A 19,000-nucleotide genomic window follows, 5' to 3' on the forward strand; every position below is an offset into this window, starting at 1 on the left:
AGGCAAGATTAGAGAATAGCTATTAGTTCATTTTGACTGGAACTTGGAGATAATGGTTGATATCTTATGGGAGCCTGATTGATGAGAGCCTTAAAAACCAGATTAAGGAATAACCTAACTTTAGAATATGCTACTATAATGAGTAAGCTTAGAAACTTTTGGTTTCCATGGTGAAATGGTAAAGAGTATACTCTGTATTTGGAACTTCATTACACTCTACTAAGTCAGTGGAAGTCAGATCAATTTTGTGAATTGTAAAAAAAAGGGGGGAAAAACCTGCTGAATGAATTGGCCTATTCTTCTGTTATAAATCCTGTTAATGAAACATTGAAATCTATATCCAAATAAATAGGAATAATAAAATATGAAAATATAAAGGTGATATTCTATTTTAATTATTACTTAAATGGGGATCATGTGGTAGTAAATGAATTTGTAGTTATGTGTTAATTGTGAAATTGAATTTTTTACCTTTGATGTCCTCCTCTTCTTCCTGGTATCTATTCTTGGTACATTTTCTTTCTAAGGGCTCATCTTTCCAAACCTATGGAAAAGAAATCCTTATAAAATTTGATTTATATCAAATATAATTACAATAAGTAACATGCACATTGTTCATATTTTAGTAGTTGAAAAAATATTGACAAAATATTTCTTGCTCAGGAATAGACTCAAGTTTATCAAATTGTTTAAAAATTATATTTTATAGTTTACCAGTTTCATTTTCTTTAATAGTTGAGTATCTTTCATCTAGTGAGTAAGACAGACTAGACCAAATAATTTCTTATTTATAAATTTAATTATACTTGCCTCAGTTGCCTGTTTAATCTGCTGAGTGGTTCATTGTATTGGGAGAGGAATATTTCTGATAACTATTGCATTTTCAAATATCCTTCCATATATTTCAACTTAGGTCTGTTTGGACAGTTTATTTAATAGGAGACCCCAGTTTAAACCCACAGTACTGTCCTAAATCTTCAAATGAACTTAGAATAAAATCTTTTCTCCTTATTTTTTCTAATCACATGATTCCTATGAAAGATTTAATTTAATAGCCATCTATTACAACATACAATACTACTAAAACATGTAAAATAAAGTAACTGCAGTTTTCCTATTTTCAAGATATTGTTGGGATTCTTTGCTGATGAACTGATAAGTCGTCCATTTTCTGAAAGGCCTTAAAGACTGCTGTGGGTGAGCCTGATTGATTGTTGGTCACAGTACTCAAAGGTCAAAGTACTCAAAGCTACATCTGGTACATCTACATCTTTTTCATGGCCCTCATCACAATCTTTTTTTGTGGGGTGCTGCTGATGGAAGAAGGGAGGCTTAAAGGGGTTTGAAGAGAGCAATGATAGGATCCTGCCTGGGTTATCTGATTAAGGAAGAGAATACAAGTCAAACACAAACCATTACATGCTTCTGTTTCTCCTTTCCTTTTTCTCCCATCCTCTTTTCATTTCTTCCTTTTTTAAAAAAAAATTCTCCCCGCCCCAATTCTTTTTGCTTTTTCTCTTTCCTGTGGAAGCCCTTATTTACCCTTGCCTTTCACCAAACCCTGATCTCTAAGATCCGGAGCACTGTCCATGGTCCTGAAAGCATGTCTCGCTTCTGAGCTGAGCACTACACGGTATTAGCGCAAACACTGGATGTCAATGCCCCATTGGTGCCCACCTCTACCCTGCTTACTTTGAGGTCACGTACTTTAGTCTCAATACGAAAAAAGTCCCTTAAATCGAATCGCTTCTCGGGGGTGGGAAAGGGACTTCTAAGGAAATTTTATTCACTCTAGACAATACATTTTTAAAAAATCGCCTTCAGTTGCATCTGGCACACTTCGCAACCCCCAATTCACATTTTCCCCCTGATCTAACATCCAACTTTCCCTCTGTTATAGAAATGAAACTCGCAAGTTTTCAGAGGCTCATTGCGCACCCCCCCCCCCCCTCCAAAAATATTCTTACATAATACAACCGATCTCCAATCAACGCAATTCGGTCAAAGCCTAAGTCTGACTCTCTAGTTTGTGTGCTTGTAATATGTAGTTTTATGCGTATATATGTCTTATATGCTGCTTGTTTGTTTGTGTGTATATGTGTGTGTATGGGGGAGGAAAAAGGGGGAACCGAAGAGAGAGAGAATTGGAGAGAAAGAAAGATAATGGTAATTCAAAGCAGCCGCCCTTATTTTCCGCGTTGTTTTTTACCTGTCCCCTCAGATCCCCCCGACCCGCAGAGCAAGTGCAGCTAGCGAGCTAGCCGCAAATCTCTCGCTGGGGTCCCATCGCCGCCGCTGCCACCGCTCCCTCAGCCGCCGCCGCCGCCGCCGCCGCCGCCTCTCGCTCCCGCCTCTCTGAGCCTCCTCAGCCTCAGACAGAGAGTTTGATTGACATGTCGGGGCTAGGCTAGGCTTGTGCTTGCGCACTCCACTGCCTCCGCCGCCGCCAAAACCCCAGAGGATGCAAGCTGGCGTCCACAGAACGTAGTGTAAACTATGCTTTCACCCCAACACCCCACCTCCCCGGCCTTGGGGCGGGCTTCTTCGCTCCCTCCATCTTCCCTGAAGGCGTCCTGACTCAGGACGCCATAGCGCTTCGTTTTCTACGCTTAGGCTAGGAATGGTGGGGTTTTATGCTAAAGGGACTAGAAGCCTGGTCAGTGTGCAGAAGATGGGATTAGGCCTAAACCTTCAGCCTTACCTGTGAGTAAGTGACAACGAATGAAATTCACTACTTTAAAAAGGCATATTTTATATACGTTTTGGATGTGCAAAGAAGAACTTCCTATTAGTCGAGTAAAATAGACTTTAGCCTTCCCAAGCCATTCTGTTTTGTTTTTCTAACCACCTATTTCTATCCCACCTATCTTTTTACGTTTTCACCGAATCCTGTTTAAAACCTCAGACTCTCTCCATGGTTCTGAAAACAACACGACCCCCTTACCAACCTGAGCACCACACACCGCAAACACCATCTCTTAATGTCCCATTGATGCTCACCTCTACTCTACTTAATTCGAGGCCATGTACCTTAGTCTTAATCACAAAAATCGCCCTCAAATTGCTCCTCAGAAATAGGAAAGGGGATACCAGTCTAGAAAAATATTTTTAAAAATTCTCTTTCAAGTGTATATGAAGCATTTTGCAAACCTTCTTTGTGATCCTTATTCTGTTTTATGCTGCCTTCCAAATCTGAATATTTAGGAAAGAAGTCAAAGAAAAATGCTTGCTGCTTCTCAAAATTACTTTATAACTATATCTATCTAGTCATATCTGGGCACATATTGCATCTACTCAGTGCAAAATAAGCTTCCTTGTATTCTACTTACAGCTCATTTTCTTGCACAGAGTAGATTTGTTAGACTAATAAAAATTGTGATTCAACCTCAGTGCTTTGAGATATAATATAAGGAGCCCTGGTTTTAGAATCAGAGGACCTGGGTTCAAATTCTTCTGAGGTTTAATATCTATGTGACCTTGGGCCAGTTAATTAGCCCATGTAGGTCTCACTTTTCATTATGTAAAATTAGAAGTCTTTTTTTTAGGGTTTTTTTTCAAGGCAATGGGGTTAAGTGGCTTGCCCAAGGCCACACAGCTAGGTAATTATTAAGTGTCTGAGGCCAGATTTGAACTCAGGGACTCCTGACTCCAAGGCCAGTGCTCTATCTGCTGTGCCACCTAGCTGCCCCCTAAAATTAGGAGTCTTAACCATATGGTATCATACTCTAGATATTTGAATCTATATGAGTATCAGTCTTTTAGACTTATCTAGGCTAGTTTTCCAGAATAGTTCTATCTCTCAGCAGTTCAGACAGTTCTCACTTTGTGTAAGCAGACCAGTAAGACAAGTGGAAGTCATCTACTAAAGCATATATTTTATTACAGAGACATGAAGAAGCCACTTAAGTTTACTGAACAGATGTGTGGTGATATGGCAGGGCCTATGCTTTGGGAAAATAAATTTTACATCTGTATGATGAATGAAAGGGAGATGGGAGGAACAAGTTAGGGAAAGCACTAAGAGTCTTTTGTAATGGTTTTGGCAAGAGGTTAAAGGTGAGCCTAAAGTTTGTTGATAGATGTGGAAATGGAGAAAAAAGCAATAGATTTGAGAAATCTTGTGAAAGGAGAATGAAATTGACTTGATAAATTGAATGAGAAGTTTGTCATGGATGAACCTCTGTGACTTTATGTATGATGGTGTCCTATAAAGAGGAAATTTAGATAGAGGGACTTGAGTTGAAGGCAAGCTGACTATCCAGGTGCTTTATAGAACTATATTCCTTAGCTCATCAAATCTGAATCCCTGGATGAGTATCATTTAATAGCACTTAAGTTTGTAATATCTAGTCTCCATGAGCATGTGAGCAGTTGAAAAATCCATAGCAAGTCCCATATTATAGATCATAGTTAACAGTAACCCCTCTTCTCTCTGAAAGTAACTTTTATGTGATTCTTTAACATTTACAGAGTACTTCCTCACAAGCATTAGGTGTTAAGTAGTACAAATATTACTTTCTTTCATAGATGAATAAACTGAGTTTCAGAAAGGTTAAGAAATCCATTAATGTTTATCTATCTCACAAGTATCAGAGCTGGTACTTGAACCCAGGTCTTTTGACTCCAAGGCTAGTACATTATTTGCTTCATTACTTGATTTGTGTAATTACTTGCCCTTGTCTTACCCACTTGAGGGAAAGAGTTCTGAAGAATTTATAATGTCATTAATGTTTTAAGCAGGCATAGTATAGGGGACAGTGGTACCTCTCTTCCCTATCTGTAAAGCTCCTGGAGAGACCATTTTCTTTGTAAGAACATAATTTGAACTAGTTGAATATTTTTTATTCCTTCATTTTTCTGATTTTCTTTTTTTGGTTCAGGTTTATGATTTAATTGGTGTGGGGAAGTCTTGATATGGAAACTTCCTCTACTAGTGCAAATCTGAAACTTGTTTCCAAGGTCCTAGAGAAATTCCTGAATTGTTGAGAGAGCAGACTTACTATTAGGCTTACAGCTAGCTTATGTAAGAAGCATATCTCTTTGACTTTAAGACTGACCTATCATTATAAAATCCTGCTTCCCAGAATATGCTGTTTTTTTATCTTTATATCATTTTATTTTTTCAATTACAAGTACAGTTTTTACCATTTAATTTTGCAAAATTTGGTATCTCCTTTCTTTCCCCCTTCCCAAAAACAGAAAGTGATCTGATATAGGTTCTATATGCACAACCATGTCAAACACATTTACATATTAGTCATATTGTGACAGAAGAATCAGAACATAAGGAAAAAAAAACCCACAAGAAAAAAAAGCAAAAAAAACCCCCAAAATGTGAAACTAGTATGCTTTAATCTGCATGGAATATATTATTATTATTATTATTATTATTATTATTATTATTATTATTAATTGTCCAATTTCAAGTATTGGTTTACCTATCCCATAATACCATGCTCATTTAGAAACTCTGTAAATGATTTCTAGTTTCTAATAGGGCACAAGTTTTTGCCATCAATGAACTTGAACAGGAAGGGGTGGAATTTTCACTCATGAAATGACAAGAGAGTAAGGTCAAAATAGATAGGATAAATATAAGGATAAATACTATGAGAACTCAGAAAGGAAAGAGCTTTCAAATTATCATGGAAAGCTTCATAAAAGAGGCAGACTTGAAAGATGGATATAATGTGAATAAAAATAGAAAACAGAACTATAGAAAGAAATTGTGAAGAAGCTTTATTCTTCAGTTTCCTTACTTGCAAGTCAATATATTTATATAATTCTAAACAGTTTTAAATTGATTTTTCAAGTACCTTATTTTAATCCATAGACTAACAGGATTTAGACAAGAAAGGAACTTTAGAGATTGTCTAGTTCAATATTCTCATTCTTCAGATAGATCAACTGAGGTCTAGGAAATGCAATGATTTGTCCAAGGTAACCTAGGCGGTAAATAGAAGAGCTGGGTTTAAGTAATCTGAAGCCAGCATTCTTTCTAATGTTTTGTGCTTGAGACTCACAGTAGCACTGATAATCAAAGCAGGACAGGCATTATTGTCTCCATTTTACAACTATGAAGGCTAAGACTCAGAAAGGTTAAGTTAATTGTAATCAGATCATAAGCCAGTAAGTGACAGATTCATAATTGTAATTCAAGTCTTGTGATTCCTCATCTTATAATGCTATCTCCAAGTGAAGAAGAATAGAGAAGGAGACTTTTGAAATAAGTGAGGAAAATATGGGCATATGAATCCTTTTGTTCTCTCTATGAGTTTAAGCATCCTGGCTAACATCTGCAAATCTTGGTGAGTAGTCTCTCAGAGGGCATGCTACGTTCACCATCTTGATTAGGATGCCCTTGGTGTTCTCTGCCAGTGCAGATGTCTGTTTTTGCTTTCCTGCTTAATCGCTATGACAGACAGTCTCTCTGTGATCAGGATCCAATAAAATGGTGAGGGAATTCTAATGGGTCAAACAGATTTACTTTCCAGATCAGCAAGAGTAAGAAGGTATAAGAATGTCTGCCTTGATCAGATGTTTATTTGATAAGATTAGAGACTGATTCATTTTGTTTTTGTTTTTCATCACTTAGCACAGTTCCTGGCATAGAATAGGCATTTAATAAATGTTTGCTTGTTGATTGGAGAAGGCAGAGTATATGGCCACTTGTGTTAAGTGTGTTCTGAGGGGCACCAGAAAAGCTCCCTAACTATAACTTTTCCCTCAGGCTAGTTGTTGAGTCCTGAAATGTTACTGTTGATAAATTATTCTTTTGGCTTAAATGTTATCTTTTTTAAAGATGTAAATGCCTCTGGGAGCAACTAATTATGTAATTATCAGTCATTTACACTTTTTATATGGATTAGTTTATCAGGTATTTTCCAGTACTATGCCATAGGAGGGGAAAAGTGCTGAGTGGAGCCAAGAATAAAAAAAAACAACCCCAATTCCTAAGGATGAGATATTTCCATTAGAGGGTAGCCCCAGGTGAGTGTGTCAATTCACTAATATGGAACCATGAGTATTTGTGAATGCAGTTCATAATAGAACAGATAATTTTTTTTTCTCCTTGAAAATATTGGAATTTTTTGACCACTTTTGTTTCACAATATATTTTTCCCACCTACCCAGAACTACCATCCCTTATAACCAGTAATAAAAGGAGGGAAATAAATAGCTCAGCAGTACTAATTAAACCTCAACTGAGTCTTGGAATACATACATTATTTCACATCTATAATCCCTCATTTTTGCAAAGATTGGAGAGAAGCACATTTTCTCTTCTTCATGGCAAGCTTGAGTATTATACAATGTTCACTTTAAATTTTTTTAAAAAAAATTTTCATTTCTGTTATAATCATTGTGCATATTATTTTCCTTTATCTGTTTGCATCAGTTCATGCATGCTTTTCACATCAGACTTTGTTAGATTCTTTGTAGAATCATTAATGTTGAAAGAGAAGGTGAGAAGACAGATTAATCTATTTCATAAAGTGGCCTGAATGGAGGAAAAGGAAACTGTCCCTTGCAGAGTAAGTTGAAGCAACTCATTATACCTTTCTATTCAGTACAATATACTATTAGTTGCTGATTGATTTTAATCCAATAGACATTTAATAAACACCTATCATGTTTCAATTTGCTGCTCCATTTTTTTGGTGAGCTAATTGGGTTGTTACACAGCTAGTGTCAAGTATCTGAGACCAGACTTGGGGTCAGGTTCTCCTGATTCCAGGGATGGTGCTCTCTATCCACTGAGCCACCTAACTGCTCCTGTTTGTCTTTTCAATACTCTTTCAACAAATCCTTTACATTCTTCAACACTGTGTACTCATAATCTTCTCGTACCCATTCTGAATGCCAAGAATGCTTGGACTTTATATCTTTGTTCAGTTTCTTTAGCTAGAAATGAATTGACCCAAGCCTTTAAAGTCTAACCCAGGATCTACTTCCTCTCAGTATCAATTCCACACCCTCTGACAGTGACCACCTCCAGACCCTTGTAAGTCTTATTTCCATCCTTTATTTTATACTTTGCTTAACCTGACTTTCTGTTATTTAGATGCCATTTTAATGTTTTGTTAACTAGGCTATAAACTCCTTGAGAGACCAAGACTGTGTCATTTATTTTTTTGCATCCTGAGTGGATCAAATGAGATAACCTATATAAATCTCTTTGCAAACCTTCAAGTGCTCTGTGAATGTTAGCTTATCATCATTATTATTTACTTAGCCCATTGCTTTTTGGCAGAACAGCTGATCAATAAATGTTTGATGATAATTGTAAATAGTTGAATCATAAAGAAGAGCAAGGTGAGATCCAGTGCCATTCTGTGGTGAAACTATGAGTAAAGTTTAAGGAGATTGACCCATAAAATGACTTCCCTGAAATTCAAATGGGAGAAAGCAGTCGAGTCCAAGACCTAATCCTCCTAAATCACTTCATCCTGCTTAAGCAGTTTGTCTTCCTCTTCCAAATCCCTGTTACACTTATCTTTACCCAGCCCATGGGTTTTTGCTTGTCTAAGAATGGGAAAGGGGATTCTGGAATTTTGTTCAGAACTTTTCTGCCATAAATCCAGAAACTCTTAGGCTTAACAGACTAGATTAAGGACAATTTCTTTGTTTGTTTACTTCCTTTCTTCTTTCCTTCCTCTGTTACTTCTTTCTTTCCTTCCTCCTTTCCTTCCTTGATTTCTTTCCTTCTTGAATCTTTGTCTCTCTCTCTCTCTTTTTTTCTTTTGATTTCTTGATTTCTTCCCTCCCTCCCTTCCTCCCTCCCTCCCTCCCTTCCTTCCTTCCTTCCTTCCTTCCTTCCTTCCTTCCTTCCTTCCTTCCTTCCTTCCTTCCTTCCTTCCTTCCTTCCTTCCTTCCTTTCTTCCTTCCTTCCTTTCTTCCTTCCTTCCTTCCTTCCTTCCTTTTCTGCCTTTTGGCATCTTCTTGTCATTACTAATGTGTAAAATTCTTTTGTCTTATCTCTCATTGACTTTCCTGTATTTCCTGAGCTTACATTTGTCCATAGTTTAAGCTTGTTCATCAAGAGCTTTAAGGCTCCACAAGACAAAGTTGGAACTTGGCTTTGAATTTGACTTTTTAAGTTGCTATGTAATGCTATGCCCATAGCTAGGTTTTGGATGTTTTCATTGCCATTCTCTAGTTAACAAAGTATTGAATAAGACTGGAACCTCTAAAAACCATATCATGCATATTTCTGCATGATAAAAAAGTGATGATGTTTATCTCTTGTTTTCAAAGACCTGCTGGGTCCAGTGACCAGATAAGATAACACAGACAGGTTGCAACCAAGGCTTTTCAATAGATTTTCACATTTGCTGTGTGTGTGTGTGTGTGTGTGTGTGTGTGTGTGTTTGTGTAGGTCAGCTGTCACATCACCTATCCTGTTCTATTACCTAGTCCTAGGTTGTTCCTTCTCTTCCTTCCCCACCCAGTATCCATCTTCTCATAAAGATAAACTGTCCCTTTAATGCTGTTTGACTATATAGATGCCCAGCAAGGGTCTTCATTTATCCCTGACAACTCATTCCAGCAACTGATTCTGAGGGTGGAAAGGATTTCACCTTCCTTGCATTTTTCTAGCATTAAACATAATGTTCTATACAGAATAAGTACTCAAAAAATGTTGGTTGATGATTAAATAAGCTGTTGACATATCTTCTCATGAAAAATAAACAATTTCCATTTCCTCACTATAATAAACTGAAGTAGGATATGTGATGGTATTAGTACAACATTCTAATTAGAACCTTGGAGCTGATTTAACTTCTCTATACTTGGTACTCCCTCTGCAGTATGCATGATTAACAAAGCCCTACCTCCTGCTACTCTAAACATTATGACTCAGAATCATCTTCTGGCTAGCTCAAATCTCTGTCTATACTAGCTTCTCCAACTGCTTCCCCTAACACTTTTTTCCCTATCCAGTTAATCCCTAGGTGTTACTCATTCTTGTCTTCCTCTGCCCTCCCTTTCTGCTATACCCTTTGAAACCTCTCCTCTCTCAATTAAGCACATTTTCTCCTTTGTAATTCCCTATCAAGATTCTTGTTGTTGGGGTGGCTAGGTGGTGTAGTGGATAGAGTACCTACCCTGGAGTCAGGAGTACCTGAGTTCAGATCCGACCTCAGACACTTAATAATTACCTAGCTGTGTGGCCTTGTACAAGCCACTTAATCCCATTTGTTTTGCAAAAAAAAAAAAAAAAAAACCCAAAAAACAAAAAACCCAAATACAACAAACCATGAAAAAAAAGATTCTTGTTGTCATGTATGGATTCCTTGATCAGGCTACTTCCCAGTAAATATGTACCTTTTTCACTGAAGTGAACAACAGTGAAAAATGTTCAGGAAAAATGCTTTGGAGCCAGAGGCCAGAAATTAAAACCTTGATTTTATCACTGGATTCAAATCTTGATTAATACATTAGTACCTCGATTTGTGAATTTAATTTGTTCTGAGATTCTGTTGTCATGCGATTCATGTGTATTACAAAGCTAATTTTCCCATAGGAAATAATGTAAAGTTGGATAATCAGTATCACAACCTCAAAAATATTCATATAAAATATTTGTAATTTTAAGTAAGTTTTATGACCCTAATGCACCTGAAATACAATAGCAATGATTAGTACATAATATAAATCGAAAATAAAACAAATTAACCTGCACCTTACCTTTGAGAAGAACCGTGGCTGGTGTGAGAGGAGAGGGAGGAGGAGGAGGAAGAGGAGGAAGGATTATTGAGAACATGGGAATTTCAATGTAGGGAGTGTTTTCTCTTATGCTACTTACACTAAAAGAAAGACTAACACTACTGCCTTCACTTATTTTTCATTTTCTAGAATTACTTTTATGTTTTAACTCACTGATTTTTTTTCTTTACGTTCACTTCTGACTAGTAATCTACCTAATGACACTTGTTTTTGATGTTCTTTCAGAATGTCACAGAAATGTGACATTACATTATCATTAAAAATATTTGTGGCTCTCATTGCTATAGCCTTATTTGGGTGATATTTTTTAACAAAATTTTGCACTTTTCCCCACAAGTGATAAACCTTCCTAATCTCACTTGATATGAGGGACATCTTGTCCTCTCAACCTCCTCCTTGTATGAGATATCCTTTGCAACCTCTTCTTCTCGCTCCTCATACAGACACATCAGTTTGTCTATTGTCAACTTATGGCTGTTCCTCCAACTCTTGAATGTTTTCAGTGTCCCTCTCCAGTCCCAATATCTTGCCCAAAGACATGATTTCATTCATGATTGGTTACTTTTTGGGAAGGAACACCTCAAAATCATGTTCAAGAATGTAGCTGGATCACAGTTTTCAACAAGCAGAATTGAGTGTTCTCTTGGTGATTACATCTCAGGTTTTGTTGATGATCTTGAGACAGCCAATGATGTTGAACTGATCCTTCCAAAACTCTCAGAGGGTCAGGTTAGTATCTTTGGTCACTTCAAAGCATCACTGAAATAAAGCTTTTGTATAAAGCTTCTTTAAGTTCAAGATGACCTGTTGATCCATGGGCTGGAGTAGTGGAGTGGTATTGGGAGGAAGGAACTTGACCTTAATGAACATGTATTCCTCCAATAGGTCATCTTCAAGGCCAGAAGGATGGACAGAGCATTGTCTAAAATCAGCAAGACTGAGTGGTAGACTATTTTCTTGAAGATATTTCTTCACTGCAGGACCAAAGACTGTGTTTATCCATTCCACAAATAAGATCTGAGTGACTCATGCCTTGTTATTGGACTTCCACATAACATTTAACTGGCTATTCAGCACCTTACTCTTCTTGAATGCTTGGGAATTCTTGGAATGATATACAAGAAGGTGCATGATTTTGGAAACCTTGTTTACATTAGCATAGAACAAGAGGATTTGATGGTCTTTCATGGGTTTTTGCCTATGGCATTACAGGCTCTTCTGCTTTAATGTACATTCTCTTAGGTATTTTTTTTTCCAAAAAAAGGCCCATCTCATCACAGTTAAAAACTTGCTGTGGCAGACAATTCTAAAAAATTAGAAACTTCAAATTCTCTGATGAAGACCTCTGTTGCCTTAGCGTCTGAGCTTCCTGGTTCGCTGTGCCATACAACACTATCAATGCCATGTCCTTTTTTTTTTTGAAATTATAAAATTAACCTTGGCTAGCCTTGAAACTTTCTTTCTCTGACTGATTTTTGCCTGGCATCTTTAAAACAAGGTATGCAATGCCCTAGCCTTCTCACAGAAAATATTCTCGGTTATAGTATCACCAGCTAACTGCTTCTCATTGATCCACAAGAGAAGCAACTTTTCAACATCTTCTAGAACATGTGGTTGTTGTTTTGATATTCTCATGACTCCTTTCGCTGCATCTACCACCTTTATTTCATCCTTCCTCTTCAAAATAATGCAGATTGTAGATGCAGACTGGTTATAAAACTGTGAAAGGTCAATCACAGGCACACCATGTTCATGCTTCTCTATGATTTCATTTTTCACTTTCAACATAATGGTTTCCTTCTTCTTTGTACCTTTCTTTCAATCTTCTTCTTCATTGGGGCCATTGTTACAGATACTGTTGTAGATCATAGTCACTACTATATACTTTTAGGCAAAGTACTACCATACACATGCAAACATGTGAATGTTCTTGTGATGGTACTGTTAACAGTGAATGATGTTGCCTTTATGAAGGGTCAATGCTGAATGAGGTCAATTAGACAGTATACCAACCTGGGGTTCCTTTGTTTGACATATGAAAGCCAACCCCCCCTAAAAATTATTATAGTTGAGTGTTTTCCTTTCACAAACTCTTCAAGTCCAAACATGATGTTTGTACTTTATTTGTCCTGCAAGACAAATTTTGTAAAAAAATTTTTCTTTGTCCAGCAAAGCATACATAAAACAGGTAACTTGTAAACTGACTTCTACTGTACTATTCTTGTATCAACTCTGGGCAAAGTAATTCAGATCTCTGGATTTCAGTTTCTCATGATGAGAATTGAACTATATGACATCCAAATTTTCTTTCTACTCCTTGATTCTATATATTACTATCTTTCTTCATACAGAGTATTCAAATATTCTTATCACTCAATTCATCCTTCCTCATTCTACGCATTTTATCTGATGTCTATTTTATCTTACCAGGAGTACTTTCTTATGTTTGCCTCTCTCAATTAATTTTATTCCAAGTGCTGGAATTCCTCATTACAACTGCAGTTTGGACACTGGTCTAAAGAATGTTCTAAGCATTGTTGACCTGTAGGTCAGATTCAGATTGATCATACTATTCTGTTCTCCTTCCAGGAAGAGGTGTAGACCTTCCATGGGCAAATGTAATTCTTAGTATATACAGCTCTTGGGAAACCCTGAGATTTATATATGGCCTCTCTCTCCTAGTATTCCTCAGGTATTGAAATATCTGTATCATGGTGCTCCTGGGAACAATTGAGTCACTGGGGGTATTTTGAAATCATAAAGCCATGCTTTCCAAGATTGAAAATAATATTGGGAAAGCATGAGGTGGTTTGGTTCTAATCCTTAGTTGACTATCATGCAGGGGAATCTTGTTGATTTCTTGTCTAGTGCAAATTTCTTCAATTCTGAGAATATGAAGTCAGAGTAGAAGAGGTACTCAACTGAACTCCCCCAATATTCCCATCCAAACAAATTTAAAATAATGCTTCAATTAAAGCCAATAAAAGGTCAGGGTGAAACATTTTTTTTTTTCACTGCAAGACAACATAAAATATTAGAACTAGAGATCTGTGACAAGGTGGGGGGAGGTAATTGGAGGCTGGACTAGAATCCAGAGAATAAAACACCAGTGTTGGGTATAGGTGATGATGAGACAAGCAGCAGCAACTTTGGGAGCTCTCAGGCCAGAGAAAGTGAGGGGACTTGGCAATTAGTCAGAAAGAAATTACAGGGGATGCCTGTGCTACCACTGAATGTAAGACCATTTGGTATCTCCATTGCCTCTACCTACTTCTGTATCATATTTCAAGGGCAGAGAGGAGAGTTTTTTTGGTCAAGAATACTGAGAAAATGTTTTCCTTTTGGTCGCATGGTATCAGGGACCATGAAGAACAGTATTATTTCCAATTCTAAGTGAGGAGGGACTCTGGGGAACAGTATCAATTACAATTCCAAGGAATTGGGGGACTATTCCTGGGTAAAGACTAGAATACAGACTAATAGTACAGTAACAATACCTCCGGCAGATCACATTATCTTGGAAGCACTGACAATTTCCAATTCCCCAGAACTTGCTCTGAAATAGGCTATACTAAGAGGTCTGAAGCTTGAGAACAGTATCTTTGCACCCAATTCCATGATGGAAGGTAGAGTCCAACTTTAATATAAAGTTCAAAATCAAGAACTTCGGGGGGAAATGAGCAAACAATAAAATAAGAACTTGTTAACAAAAAAAAACCCTATTATTGTGATAGGGAAGATCAAGAGACAAAGTCAGAAGACAAGGAAGTCAAAGCAGGTAAATAAAAAAAATGAATTGGATACAAGCTCAAAAGAATTCCTGTAAGAACTCAAAAAGGAATTTCAAAATCAAATAAGAATGCTGGAGGAAAAAGTAGGTAAAGAATTGAGAATGAAATACAAAAATTAAGAAAAGAGAATAGGTAGACAAAAGAGGCACAAAAATTCCTGAAGAATGCACTAGATGGAAAAGAAGGTGCAAAAATCTCCCTGAAGAAAATAATTTTTAAAAAATTTAAGTTGGGCTAATAGAAGATTATGACTTCATGAGATACAAAAAATCAAAAGAATGAAAATAGTAAAAAAATGAATTATTGTATTAGAAAAACAACTGATCTAGAAAGTGAATCAAATTTAAGAATTATTGGACCAAATTTGTGAATAGAGAGAGAGTCAAAATATTGTATTTCAAGAAATAACTTAGAATTAGAGGATCAAATAGAAATTTAAAGAATTCATTGATCATCACTTGAAACAGATTCATGTATTTGTTATTTTAGATAACTCCCAAGAATATTATAGCCATATTCCAGAGTGCCCAGATGAAGGAGAAAATATTTCAAGTATTAACATTTTAAATATTATCAAGTTATAGTAATGATCATGCACATTAAAGGAACAGAGATCTTAGAATATGATATTCTGGAAGGCAAAAGATCTGGAATCATACCTAAGAATAATTTACATAGCAAAACTGAGTATAATCCTTGAAGGGGAAAAATTCATATTTAATGCAATAGGGGACACTTAAGCATTCCTGATTAGGGTTCATTAGAAAATTTGACTTTCAGATGAAATACTCAAGAAAATAATAAAAAGGTAAACCTGAAAGAGAAATTATAAGGGACTCAATAAGGTTAAACTTTTTACCTTTCATTTATCGGAAGATAATACATGTAATTTCTAAGAATTTTATTCTTAGGGCAGTTAGAATGATTATACATTAAACAAGATTGTAAAAGTGAGTCAGTTTTATTAGAATCATGCAAAAAATGGATAGACTAGAAAGAGGGATGCCATGGAAAAAGAGAAAGAGAAAAAAATGGGGAAAATGATCTCACATTAAAGAAGTAAGCAAGGAAGACTTTTTACAGAGAAGGGGAAAATGATGGGTGGGGGGTAAGCCACTCTTGAAACTCAGTCACATCTGAGTTTCTTCAAAGTAGGAACATACAAGCATATCCATATCCATATACACACAAATGCATATGCACACACATTCAATTGGTAATAGAAATCTATCTTACTTAACAGGGAAATGGAAGAAGAAATGGACAGGAGAAGGAGGGTGGGATAAAAGGTAGGGCAGATTAAGGAAAGCAGAGGTCAGAAGGAAAAAAGACTTTAGAGGAATAAAAAGAGAGCAAAAGAAATGGAAGAAAATAGGATAGAGGGAAATGCACAGTTAGTAATCATAATTGTGAATGTGAATGGGTTGAACTCATCCATCAAGCAGAAGTGGATAGCAGAATGGATTAGAAAAAGAATCCAGCAATAAGTTGTTTCTAAGAAAGAGATTAAGCAGAGACACACACACACAGGATTAAAATAAAGGGTTAGGGAAGAATCTATTATGTTCAGCTGACGTTAAAAAGACAGATATAACAAGCATGATCTCAGACAAAGCAAAAGTAAAATTAGATGTGATTAAAAGGGATGAGCAGAGAAATTGTATCTTACTAAAAAGGTACCATAGACAATGAAGTTAAAACAACATTAAATATACATGCACTAAATGACACAGGTTCCAAATATTAATGGAAAAGTTAAATGAATTACTGGAGGAAATAGGCAGTCAAACTATACTAATTGGGGACCTCAACTTTCCCCTTTTAGAGCTAGATAAATCTAACTATGCAATAAATGTCAAGAAGAAGAAAATAATTTTAGAAAAATAAATAAGATACATTACTGGAGAATGAAATTAAAACAATTATTAGGAATTATTTTGCCCAATTGTATGTTGTTAATATAGACAATTTAAGTAAAATGGGTAAATATTTACAAAAATATAAACTGCCCAAACCAACAAAAGAGGAAATAGAATATTTAAATAGCTGCATCTTAGAAAAAGAAATTGAACTATCCATAGATGAACTCTTTAAGAAAAATATTCTTAGAATAGATGGGTTTGCAATTTACAATTAATTCTAATCCTATATACATTTTTTGAAAAAAAAAATAGATAAATAAGGGGTCCTACCAATGTCCTTTTATGAAACAAATATGGTTTCTATACCTAAACCAGGGAGAGCAATACTAGAGAAGGAAAACTATAGACACATTTCTTTCTCTTTCTTTCTTTCTTTCTTTCTTTCTTTCTTTCTTTCTTTCTTTCTTTCTTTCTTTCTTTCTTTCTTTCTTTCTTTCCTTCCTTCCTTCCTTCCTTCCTTTTTTCTTTCTTTCTTTCTTTCTTTCTTTCTTTCTTTCTTTCTTTCTTTCTTTCTTTCTTTCTTTCTTTCTTTCTTTCTTTCTTTCTTTCTTTCAGGTTTTTGCAAGGCAAACGGGGTTAAGTGGCTTGCCCAAGGCCACACAGCTAGGTAATTATGAAGTGTCTGAGACCGGATTTGAACCCAGGTACTCCTGACTCCAGGGCTGGTGCTTTATCCACTATGCCACCTAGCCGTCCCTAGACCCATTTCTTTAATGAATATCAATGCAAAAATGTTAAATAAATATCAAGATTATAGCAATATATCACAAAGATCATACACTATGGTGACACTTAAAGCAGAAATGAAGGAGTGATTAAATATTAGGAAAAAGAACAAGCATAATTGACCACTTCAATAACAAAATATCAAAAATAATATATCAATAGTTGCAGAAAAAGCCTTTGACAAAATACAACACCCATTTCTATGAAAAAGTCTAGAAACCATGGAAACAAAATGAATTTTTCTTAAAATAATTTCTATCTTAATCAATAGTTAGTATTGCCTGTAATGGGGGAAAAACTTGAAGCTTTTCCAGTAACATGAGCATTGAAGCATAGATGTCCATTATCACCACCATTACTCAATACTGTATTAGAATGCTAACTATAGCAATAAAGTAAGAAAAAGAAATTAAAGGAATACAATTAGACAATGAGGAAACAAAACTATTCCTTTTTGCGGATGAAATATTAGTAACCTCAGAGACCCCTAGAAAATCACCTAAAAAAGGTAGTTGAAACAATTGACATCTCCACCAAAGTTGCAAGATATAAAATAAATCCACATAAATCCTACCAAAAAACCCATTAGCAAAAGATGTAAGGAAAATTTTATTTAAGAGAACTGCAGATAGTGATGATGTTTGTCCTTCATTCTCAAAGAAGACCATGACATCAGGGAGGTGATGCCATGACACGCTCTTGAATTGAATTTGAGTGAGGGGTGCCTCACTTTCTCCTCCAGAGCCATTTGGATCTAGTGGCCAGATACTAATCAGGACAATTGGAGATGGTCCTGGACACAAGACAGTTAGGGTTAAATGACTTGCCCAAGTCACAAAGCTAGTAAGAGTCAAATGTCTGAGGCTGGATTCAAATTGTAGACAGTATAAAATACTTGAAAGTATACTTTCCAAGACAGAATTGAGGACTATATGAAAACTATTGTAAAACACTTTTTCCACAAGTAAAGACAGATTTAAACACTAGAGAGATATTAATTAATTACTCATGGGTAGACTGAGTCAATACTATACTATACTATACTAATCAAACTATAAAAGAATTATTTTATAGATCTATAAAATAGTGCATTTTTTGGAAAGATGAAAGGTAAAAAATATCAAGGGACTCAATGGCAAAAAATGTGAAGATTGCCTAATAGTAACAGGTTTCAAATTGTACTACAGAACAGTAGCTATCAAAACAATCTGAAGCTGGCTAAGAAATAAAGTGATGGATAGGTGAAATAGATAATACTCAATAATGAATGACCATAGCTATCTAGTATTTGATAAACTGAAAGATCCAAGCTTTTGTTTTTTTTTCTTTTCTTTTTTGTTTTAAGGTTTTTTCAAGGCAAATGGGGTTAAGTGGCTTGTTCAAGGCTACACAACTAGGTAACTATTAAGTGTCTGAGCTTGGATTTGAACTCAGATACTTCTGATTCCAGGGCCAGTCCTCTATCCACTGTGCCACCTAGCTTCCCTGATCCAAGCTTTTGGGATAAGAATACACCATTTGGCAAAAACTGCTGGGAAAACTGAAAAGATGTTTGGAAGAAACTAGGCATAGACCAAAGTTTCACATAACATATCAAGATAAAGTCAAAATGGATAAATGATTTATGTATAGTCATATACATAGTGAGTCATACATAAAGAATGATTAATATATAAAGTGATAAAGTAATGTAAAGCATAGAAAACTGTATCTGCCAGATCTATGGATTGGGAAAAAGTTTATAACCAAATAAGGAAGGATCATGGGAAATAAAATGTATAATTTTGATTAAATGAAATTTAAAAAGCTTTTGCACAAACTAATACAACC

Source organism: Macrotis lagotis, chromosome X (assembly GCF_037893015.1).
Source record: "Macrotis lagotis isolate mMagLag1 chromosome X, bilby.v1.9.chrom.fasta, whole genome shotgun sequence".
Classification (NCBI taxonomy): domain Eukaryota; kingdom Metazoa; phylum Chordata; class Mammalia; order Peramelemorphia; family Peramelidae; genus Macrotis; species Macrotis lagotis.